The 11,020-nt window shown below is 42.7% G+C and overlaps 1 pseudogene; it reads right to left on the reverse strand.

Moving 5' to 3' along the window:
• Nucleotides 1-2,479: 2,479 nt before the first annotated feature.
• The window catches only part of LOC103071668 (probable dimethyladenosine transferase pseudogene), a 10,869-nt pseudogene continuing 2,328 nt past the window's right edge, over nucleotides 2,480-11,020 (reverse strand).

The following is an 11,020-nucleotide window of genomic DNA, read 5'->3' on the forward strand; positions in this document are numbered from 1 at the left end:
GACTTGTTGTCTATTCAGGTGTTCCACAGATGCAGGGTACATCAAGTTGATTGTGGGGATTTAATCCGCTGCTCCTGAGGCTGCTGGGAGAGATTTCCCTTTCTCTTCTTTGTTCACACAGCTCCTGGGGTTCAGCTTTGGAGTTTGCCCCGCCTCTGCATGTAGGTCGCCTGAGGGCATCTGTTCCCTGCCCAGAGAGGATGCGGTTAGAGCAGCTGCTGATTAGGGGGCTCTAGATAACTCAGGCTGTGGGGGAGGAGGGGTACGGAATGCGGGGCGATCCTGCAGTGGCAGAGGTCAGAGTGATGTTGCAACAGCTTGAGGCGTGCCGTGTGTTCTCCTGGGGAAGTTGTCCCTGGATCACGGGACCCTGGCAGTGGCAGGCTGTACAGGCTCCCGGGAGCGGGGGTGTGGATAGTGACCTGTGCTTGCACACAGGCTTCTTGGTGGCTGCAGCAGCAGCCTTAGCATCTCGTGCCTGTCTCTGGGGTCTGCACTGATAGCCACAGCTCATGCCTGTCTCTTGAGCTCAGTTAGGTGGTGCTGTGAATCCCCTCTCTTTGTGCAACCATAAACAATGGTCTCTTGCCTCTTAGGCAGATCCAGAGATTTTCCCGGATTCCCTCCCGGCTAGCTGTGGTGCACTGGCCCCTTCAGGCTGTGTTCATGCAGCCAACCCCAGTCCTCTCCCTGGGATCTGACCTCCGAAGCCCAAGCCTCAGTTCTCAGGCCCCACACACCCTGGCGGGTGAGCAGACAAGCCCCTCGGGCTGGTGAGTGCCGGTCGGCCCTGATCCTCTGTGCGGGAATCTCCCCGCTTTGCCCTCCGCACCCCTGTTGCTGCGCTCTCCCCCGCGGCTCCGAAGCTTCCCCCTGGGCCATCCCCCGTCTCTGCCAGTGAAGGGGCTTCCTGGTGTGTGGAATCCTTCACAGCTCCCTCCCACTGGTGCAGGTCCCATCCTTATTCTTTTGTCTCTGTTTTTTCTTTTTTCTTTTGCCCTATCCAGGTATGTGGGGATTTTCTTGCCTTTTGGGAAGTCTCAGCTCTTCTGCTAGTGTTCAGTAGGTGTTCTGTAGGAGTTTTTCCACATGTAGATATATTTTTTATGTATTTGTGGGGAGGAAGGTGATCTCCATGTCTTATCCCTCTGCCATCTTGAAGGTCCCCCTACCGATGAATCTAATTTTAAGTTTGACAAAGAGATCAAGATTTTGCTCATGGGCCTTTATATATTCTTTCTTGCCCCTGTAGATTAAATGACTTGTATTCTTCTTTGGAAGAACATGGACTCTACTTTAGACTACGAGAAATGCCCACTGATTCATGCCCAGCCTTCCTGGTTGAAGAATGTTCCAAGCCACATTGCTTGGGCTGTAACCAAGGATGTCTGTAACCTAGTAGTCTTGCTACCAGAAAGATGTCTTTTAAGGTCACTGCAACATCAAATCCATCATGTCAAAGGGTGGCAGGATCCCAGGGGGCTAGAATGCCAGTGTGTGAAGCCAGACCAAGGGTGGTAGCAAAGCTGACCAGAATGTGGGAGGTAGTGAACAGGCCAGGGTGTCTGAGTTCTTATGTGGAGTTTCCCTGGGGCTTCCCAATTGTCAGAGATGCTTCTTCAAATGATTCTAGACCATAGCGCTCTCCGTAGCTGCACTAAACATCCACGAGGTTGCTTTGCCTGCCAGGATGGAAATATTATCATATTGTTATTAATTCTTCATTTTCCTTTCCTACAGAACATAAAGGCACCTTTTACTACATCTTGTAGACAGAGAGTCCTTTTCCTTCGTCACAAGTCAACATGTAACTAAAATTTGTAAGAAAGAGAGAAACACGCCACTTAGACTCCATTACTTTTGCCTTATTCTAATTTATGTATTTTCTTCTTCATTTTCTTGGATACAGAAAGGGAAGGAATGAGAGAAGCCTGGATTTTTATTTTTATTTTATTTTTATTTTTATTTTTTTTAGGAAACAAGGAAACAATTGCTTTACTGTACACATGAATAACAAGAAGAAATGGTATGGGGAATATGTAACTAAATTAAGCATATTTTAACTTTCTTATGACTTGAAGAACCAAGGCCTAAAGAGCTAAAATCCTAAAAAAAAGGTTCTCACAGTAATATATAACATAGAAAATATTAGTGTAACATCTTTATATAATACACTGTTAGAAATAACTTTTAAGTGTAAAGCTGTGCGTGTCTGCGGCTCTTAAACTTGAAGAGTATCACGTATAAATTGGACCCTGCCCTATGCTGTATATTAAAATCAAACCAAAACCAAAAAAAAAAAAACCTGTATAGTTAGAATTGACTTACTTCCTTAAAAATTCAGAGTAATAAATGGTGACAATAATAGTAAATCAAAAATAGTCAAGCACATAGTGTCCAAGCATAGTTCATCTTCTCAAATTATTAAGAATATATAATTCTACTTTGTTGAGTTTGGAAACTTCTCTTCTGCAGATACCTAAGAAAAATGGATACCTTCTGCATTGAATCCATGTAGCAATCTGAAGAAATCATCTATGTCCATGGAACGGGCCCGCTTGTCACTAAAACCTGTGCTGGTTAGGATTTGCTGTATTTTATCTGCTATGCTGAAATCTTCTGGTATTATGATATTATGGACCGAACAGTGAATTCTGTAGTTTTTTTCCAGTAGCTGTTGCACTGCACTTGACTTAAATGCAGCAGACAGTGTCTTGTTTTTCCTAACAAAGGTGATCCTTACTAGGCCATCCCATTCCTGAAAATTGATAGGTGGTGGTGGATTCTTGGGTTCTATCCTTACGACACTGGAATCCACCTTGGGTGGTGGTCTGAAGTTATTCTTCCCAACTTTCATTAGATGGTCCACACGTGCTAATAGCTGTGTATTAATTGACAGTCTGCAGTATAACTTATCTCCAGGTTTTGCAACCAGTCGGAGAGCAAATTCTCTTTGAAACATAAGTACAGCACATCTGAAAAAAGGTCGGTGCAGCAACAGCTTGAAGACAAAAGGAGAAGAGATGTGATAAGGCAAATTTGCCACACAAGCATCAAAAAATGGCAAATCTGTTTTCAACACATCACCCACCATTACTTGAAGTTTGCTGGCCAGAGGCGTGCCCTGAACTCTTTTGTGAAGTTCAGCTACTAGCCTTATGTCAAGTTCACAGGCTATTACCTTTTTTGCCTTTTCTAGCAACTTTACAGTCATATTGCCAGTTCCAGGTCCAACTTCCAGCACCACATCAGTTGGTCTTAAGGCAGCCTTATCGATAATGCTGTTAACAATGAGAGGATTTTTCAAAACGTGCTGCCCAATCCCCGTGTTGAACATGAGTCCTCCTACGCTCTTCAGCTCCCGGCGTTGTTGTTGCCGCTCGCGGCACCGGCCCCTCGCCCCTGACTTAATCCGGCATCTCTGCAGGCAGCAGGCCCACAGGCCGGGGCAGTTAGAGAGGACCGGAGCCTGCAACCGCGAGTCACCGAACCACCAAAGCCTGGATTTTTAAAAAGGTATGTCTGTTTTTGTCAAATCTGATGAACGTTACTGTACCAAACATTAGAAATGTGTTAAGAGGAAATATTTGCTTACACCTTAAGCTGCATAAAAAGCAATATTGCTTCAGTCTTGTTATAACAACTACTCTCTGGGTTTTCAGGAGTTGTGATTCCTGTGATTCAAATGATTCTGCATGCCCTCAAAAAGAGCTGAACTTGCAGAATTATTATTTAAAACCTATATGATTCAACCCCTCCAAAAAAACCAAATAGAATCCCTTCTGAATTCACGACTGGACCATTTCAATAGCAAACACATTCATTTATTATTTCTGGCACTCCCTGGGTATGAGGGACTGCTTTGGACATTCAGTTGGGCCCAGCTTTCATAATGGAATCTATCCCTTAGGATAAAGGAAAATAAACAGACTTGGTACCTTAGGCTAACGTGATTTTCTGAGTTTCGGAGGGCAGCAGATTTTTTATTTATTTTCAACCTGATAAGTTTCCAAGGCAAAATGATTTATCTCTGTCCAGTTCTTCTTGGGATATTCACTGGGCAGAAAGTGGATTAAGGAAGAAATAGAGAATGGGCTGAAATAGAAAGGGAAAAAGCTCTCTATGCGCAATATTGACTCGACGAAGCCCTAACCCGATTTCTGTGTATCCTCTAAAGAGAGCAAAAATCAAATTAAATTGGAGAAAAAGAAAGTGAAAAGAGAATATTTTGGTCTAAGGGAGATTGCATTGTAGGCTTAATAGAATTTAGATGGCAACATCATTTTTAAAACTAGATTGGCTTATGCCTATAATTCCTGAATGTACTGTTCACAGGCAAGGTTTGTGTGTGCCTTCCTCTGACATGACACAAGAGAAAAAATGTTCACAAATGATAACTGCCTAGTGCCAGCAGTCACATAATTCCCTTTCAAACGAGAACAGGGAAAAGAGCTGTTGCCAAGGCAAGCTTGGTGGCTGTGAGGCCCCAGAGTTCTCCATTATCCGGGGTCCCACCCACAGCCTGTCATTTCTCTGCAAGACATCTGTCTGGCATCTGGGAAAGTGCCGTTCCCCAGCCTTAGAGGAACTGCCCAGCTGGGATCCACCTAATCCAACACGCATTCTCCAGTCACCACGATCCCGTGGGCTTGAGAGGCTCATCACTTTCTGGGGAAGATGTCCTGAGTGTCACCAATAGTTCTTATCCACCAGAGACAAGACACACATAGATTCGTGAGCAACCCAGTAACAGTCCAAGATGAATAAATGCCAAACTGCTGTAGAGACCAGCTGTTCTCAAGGTTGTCATGATCCGAGGGAAGAAAAGAGTGGAGTTACGTCTACCATTGCTATAGCACCAGATCCCACAACCTGATTTATCACAATAACAGGCAGCATGTATGCAGCACCAAGTGTGCACTGGGGGTGGGGGTGGGGGAAGGCTGGGTGAAGCACTTCCGTGCCTCACTGCAATCCTACGGGTGGTCAAGTGCAGAGAATGAAGAGTACGTATCTCTCAGGAGAGGTTATGTGTATGATGCATTTAGTTAGTACCTGGTGCAAACATGAGCTGTCATTTGCATCATCTTCCCCAAATGACGGATGAGGAAACCGAAGCTGAGGGGTGGGAAGTAATAGGTAGTTTTGGTAAGACTCGAATTCTAACGTTGGTGTGACTGCAAAGGCCATTCTCTTAACTTTGATGTCTTACTGCTCTGTGGTGAGTGGGCAGGTGGGTAGAGCCCCATGATCTCTATCAGTAACTTTGAATCACATCTCCATTAAATGTGGCAGTGAGTAGGAGGAAGTTTTAATGGAAGGTTCTGTGGCAGAAGAAAAATGGTTAAGGTTGAGTAGGCAAAGAGGAAGGAGGTTTAGGTGGTGGAGAGAGCCTGGGAGACAGTGGGTGGGGCGGTCCAGTGGGGGCTGATAGTTAACTGGAGAAAAGGGCACTAAGGACATCAAGCTTATATCACAATCTCATTCTCCACGTGCTGCCAGGCATGTGCCACAAAGCCTCCTCCTCAGACACACAATTCCCACTGAGGTCTTCTTCTCATCTTTCCATAAGGCAGCTGTGTGCTCAGTCAGTCACAAAACCCCGGTATTTCATGGGACCTTCATCTGGTTCAGCCCCCTGGAGCAATGTTCTCTACAGGAGAAACATTTCCAGGGATGGGGAACTCACTACCTCTCAAGGGAGCCCAGTTCTTTAATGGACAGCTTTCTTTCCTAGAAAGCACTGTCTTTTGTAATCTCTGCTTCTTGAGCACCTCGGGTACTTAAAGCCCACTATCCTGTACTGAGTTTCTTCCTCTCAGGCCAAAGAAATCCAGTTTCCCCATTTTAAAACTTGTCCCCATGCCTTCACTTCAATGCAACCACTTCCAGTTTGTAACTTCCTGGACACAGCACGGCTTTGGGGAGCGGGGAGTGAGTTCACATTAGCAGATCTACATATACGGAGCACCACTTAAAAAGAGGAAGAAAGGCTCTGAAAGGAGATGGAAAGTATGTCACCTGCACGTGTGCACAAGTAGCTAAAGTGAAACTACAAAGGAAGCATTGCCTGTCACATGAGGGTTTCCACAGGTCTTAGTGCAGCTTTAATAACCTCGGAAGTATATTTGCTAAAATGTTTCAAAATCACACTGCTGGGAAGTTAACATGTAAATTTCTATTATACTTGTTACAACTTATAAAATTTTAATAATACATTTTTATTGTAATATTTGTTTCAGGCAACCTTTGCCATCTTCAGAGGGTCAGGGGTCCCCTTAGAGATGTGTGACTCTCCCTGCTGACATCCACATAACGGGAATTTTCCATGGCCACTCTGGCTGAATGTAGACGCTTCGTATTAGGAGTAAGTGGCTATTCAAAGCCACTTTGAAAAAATAGAATGACCATATGATTCAGCAATTCCACTTGATATATATTCAAAAAAAATGAAAGCAAGGTCTTGAAGAGATATTTGTACATTCATGTTTATAGCAGCATTATTCACAATAGCCAAAATGTGGGACTAACCCACTTGCCCATCAGCAGATGAATGGATAAATAAAATGCTGTACAATGGAATATTATTTAGTCTTAAAAAGGAAGGAAAATCTAACACTTGCTACAACATGGATGAACCTTGAGGACATTATGCTAAGTGAAATAAGCCAGTCACAAAAGGACAAATACTGTATGATTCCACTTGTGTGAGGTACCTAGAGGAGTCAAATTCACAGAGACAGAACATCGAATGGTGGTTGCCAGGGGTTGGGAGGAGGGGGAAATGGGGATTTGTTTACTGGGTACAGATTTGTCAGATGAAAAGAGTTCTGGAGATTGGTTGGGAAGCAATGTGAATGTACTTAACACTACCAAGCTGCACACTTAAAAATGGTTAAAATGGTACATTTTATGCAATGTATATTTACTATAATTCAAAAATATTTTATTTCATTAGCTTGAACATCCTTTTCCTTTATAGTTTTTGTCTTTAGCAACATGCTGAGAAAGTCTTTTCTTACCTCCACATGATAGAAATATTTACCTGTACTTTTTTCTTCTGTGGTTGAGTGTGGGATACTCAGGTGCAGTTGATTCATTTCCTAAGATATTATCAGTGATTGATCCTTCTTAGGCTCCTCTCTTATTTATTTATTCCCTGTAATCCCCATTTCCTATTCCAATCTGCCCCTTCATAAAACCGTTCTAAGGTGTTGAATATGTATCTTTTTCATTTGCATATGTTTTTGCTAAATACATATTGTATGATGTTGACACATTTTAATTGACATACATAAATGATATTGTGTTATATATCTCATTATGCATCTTACTTGTTTCACTCAGCATTGCATTTTTAAGATCCATCCTTGATGTTCTGTGTGCATTTGATGCATTGCTTCTAACTTCTAGTCAGCCCTCCTTGGTGTGCCTCTAACATTTCACCAATCCGCTCTCCCAGCAATGGGCATTCCAACTGCCTTCAACTTCCCATCACAAACAATCCTGCATCCACTTATGGATCCTGTGAGACAGATTTTGTTGCATCAAAATGAAGGACTTCTGTTCAGCAAAGACTAACATTACTAACATTGGTATTTTTAGAGTGACAAAGAGGAAAATGGTATTTGCAATGTGCAAATTAACAAGGGATTAATATCTAGAATACACAAAGAACCGTCTCAAATCAAGAAGAAAAATACAGAAACCCCAGTAGAAATTGGGCAAAGGGTATAAGCAGGCATTTTATGAAAATGGAAATCCAAAAAACAAAAAAGGATTTGAAGAGATGTTCAAATTCATTAATAATACAAGAAATGCATTTTGAAATAAACTTATGCCTTATTAAATGGCAAAAACTAGAAACTAGATAATATCAGGTATTGGTGTGGATTTGCAGACATAGAACCCTTGCACTGCCAATGGGAGAGTAAACTGTGGTCAAATTAAGTACATACACACCCCTGACCCCAAAATTCCACTCTTCCACCAGCACTTTTATAGTTTGGGGGTTTGTTTATTTTTAGCATATAAATATTTAATCCATATGGGATTTGTTTTGTTGTAGAGTATAAGTATTGAGCAATATTTATTTTCCCCAAATGTTTGGCCAGTTGACTTAACACTTTTGGATAACACTACCTTTTCCTCTACTGTCACTCTATCATTTACTAACTTCTTATAGATTCCTGGGTCTGTTTCCAGATGTTAGGTTTCTAAATAGTGTATCTCGGGGCTGCCAAACAGTGACCCATTTGGAGAATGTTTAATCCCTCCTGTGCTTTGTGCTTTGATGTCGAGAGCCAACTAAGATCCAAAGAAAAAACAGTCACAGAAACCAAGGGCTGTTTTTTCCTGATACGTATAAATTCCTGTTGGATGGAGCTTTGGTTTCTGGCTGTTATTCTTAAATGAGCCCCTTCTCACATTCCTTCCTTCCTTCCTGGTCTCCCAAACTTCTCGTGGCATCTTCTTACTTCCATTTCTTTGACTCAAGAAGTTAGATTTTAAATCTCTCTCTCTCTCATTGACTGCCCAATTCATCCTGTTTCAAAAAGAAAGCTTAAAGTCTTGAGCAGAGTTTGGAAACCAGAAAACCTCTCTGAAGATTAGCAATTTAGCAGCTTGAAGATTTCACACGGACCAAATTTTTTTAAAAAGCCCTTCAGAATTCAAGTGCCTCTTTGGTTCATAATAGCAAGTCTGGTGGGACTCCCGCGCGTTCTGTCTTCCCTGCGCAGGCTCAGTCCAATGACCGGAAACACGATGTCTGACCATAGAGGGTTAAAAGCCTGAGGAGGGCTTCCCTGGCGGCGCAGTGGTTGAGAGTCCGCCTGCCGATGCAGGGCACACGGGTTCGTGGCCCGGTCCGGGAGGATCCCACATGCCGCGGAGCGCCAGGGCCCGCGAGCCATGGCCGCTGAGCCTGCGCGTCCGGAGCCTGTGCTCCGCAACGGGAGAGGCCACAACAGTGAGAGGCCCGCGTACCGCAAAAAAGCCTGAGGAGCTGCTCAGACACCTGAAAACCATCTTCACATCAGGGCGATCAAGTCACATTTCCAGGCTGCAGGAAAGTGTGCTCTTCTTGAAGAGTGTCAGTCACTTCATTTTAAAAGACGCAGACAAGCACTTAAAGGCTGTCAATCACGTCCTACGACGGGAGACAAGAAACTTTTAACATCTGAATTGCCAATATTTTCCACAGTAAGTACAAAAAAATTTTTAATGTAAAAAAATGATTATTTCCCAGACCAAAAGGCCAGGTCTTTTCCATGAGAATATTTGGAGCAGCATTACCTGTCAGATTAAGAAATAGTAATAGTAATAATAATAAGAAATCTATTAAAACATAAAGAAAAAGATCTGGTCTGACTTCCCTTGACTATAATGTTCTTTAGGCAACCTGGAGACTGAAAATGTGCTAGAATAGGACATTTCCTGCTGGAGAAAGCTGACAACCAAATTGTACTGTCCAATGCAGCAGCCACCAGACACATGGGGCTATTTAAATTTAATTAAAATTCAATAAAACCAGTTTTAGTCACTCTAGCCACATTCCAAGTGCTCAACAGCCCCATGTGGCTAAGTGGCTGCTGTATTGAATAGCACACATATAGAACGTTTCCATTATCACAGGAAGTTCTGCTGGACACCACTGATTAGACCTTTGCTACTCAAAGTATGGCCATGGGCCAACAGCACTGGTGTCACCTGGAAGCAGGGTTGCCTTCATGGGCGTGTGGCCTGTGGAGTAGCCCAGGGACTCGTGCTTAAGAATCTGCATGTGGTTTTATACTTTGTTGTCGCCATTTTGAAATTGTTAATTTTTGAACAAGACATCCTGAATTTTCATTCCCACCAAGCCCCGCGAATTATGTAGCCACTCCCACCTGGGAGCTTGTTACAAATGCAGAACCTCAGCAGTTACACCTGCTGAATCAGAATGTGAATTTGAACAAGACGCCCAGCTGACTCTTATGGACATTAAACTTTGAGAACTAAGATCTAGAAGCATAATTCTCAAACTTATTTTAAATCTACAAACTCTTTCTTTAAATTGATTAAAATAAAATTTGCACAGATCCAAATATATAAAATAGATTAAAATAATTATGCCTATCAGGCAATTTATATAGTCATTTATATAGTCATTGTTCAGCTGTCAATAATATCTGGTTATTTGGGGATCCCTAGGATTTTATGGAAGATCTTGAACACCTTTAATCTAGAATTACTTGGTTGGAGACAGTTTGTTGTTGAGACAACCCCAGTCCTATACCCAAGAACCTGCAAACCCCAGGTAAGCCAACTTTCTTGGAATAAGCAAATTAGAACCATGGTACTGTGCAATCTTTGTACATGATATTAGCCAACCCACATTAGGGCATATTAGAGGCTTCCCACTTTGGGCTGGGCACTTCACCACGTCACCTCATTTAAACTTCACAGCACTGTAAAGGAGGGGCTGGCATAAACGACATCTTACACACAAGTAAGTGAGGCTTAGATTGGTTAAGTAACTTACCCAAGCAGAAGCAGGATTTACACCCAGGTTCAGAATTGGGATTAGGATGGGATGAGTGAAACACTCTCCTCAGGTGCAAACTGTGAGAGGGAAGGGCTACAAAAAACTCAGTAATCAAGGTAAATCATATTTAAATTCAATATTTTTTTAAAAGTCTAAATGAATGCAAAAATATCCATAATGAACAAATTCTCATAATTTTATTTTTATTATTATTTTCTTGGCCGTGTTGGGTCTTAGTTGCGGCACATTGGATCTTTTATTGCAGCGCGTGGGCTCTTCGTTGTGGTGCACGGGCTTCTCTCTAGTGTGGTGCGCAGGCTTACTTGCCCCGTGGCATGTGGGATCTTAGCTCCCCGACCAGGGATTGAACCAGCGTCCCCTTCATTGGAAGGCAGATTCTCAACCACTGGACCACCAGGGAGGTCCCCATAATTTTAAATAAAGACAGACTGTTGGTTTGTTTCACGACCCTGCATTATTGTGCAGCAGGAA

The sequence above is a fragment of the Lipotes vexillifer genome, unplaced genomic scaffold, assembly GCF_000442215.2.
Source record: "Lipotes vexillifer unplaced genomic scaffold, Lipotes_vexillifer_v1.1 scaffold863, whole genome shotgun sequence".
Classification (NCBI taxonomy): Eukaryota; Metazoa; Chordata; class Mammalia; order Artiodactyla; family Lipotidae; genus Lipotes; species Lipotes vexillifer.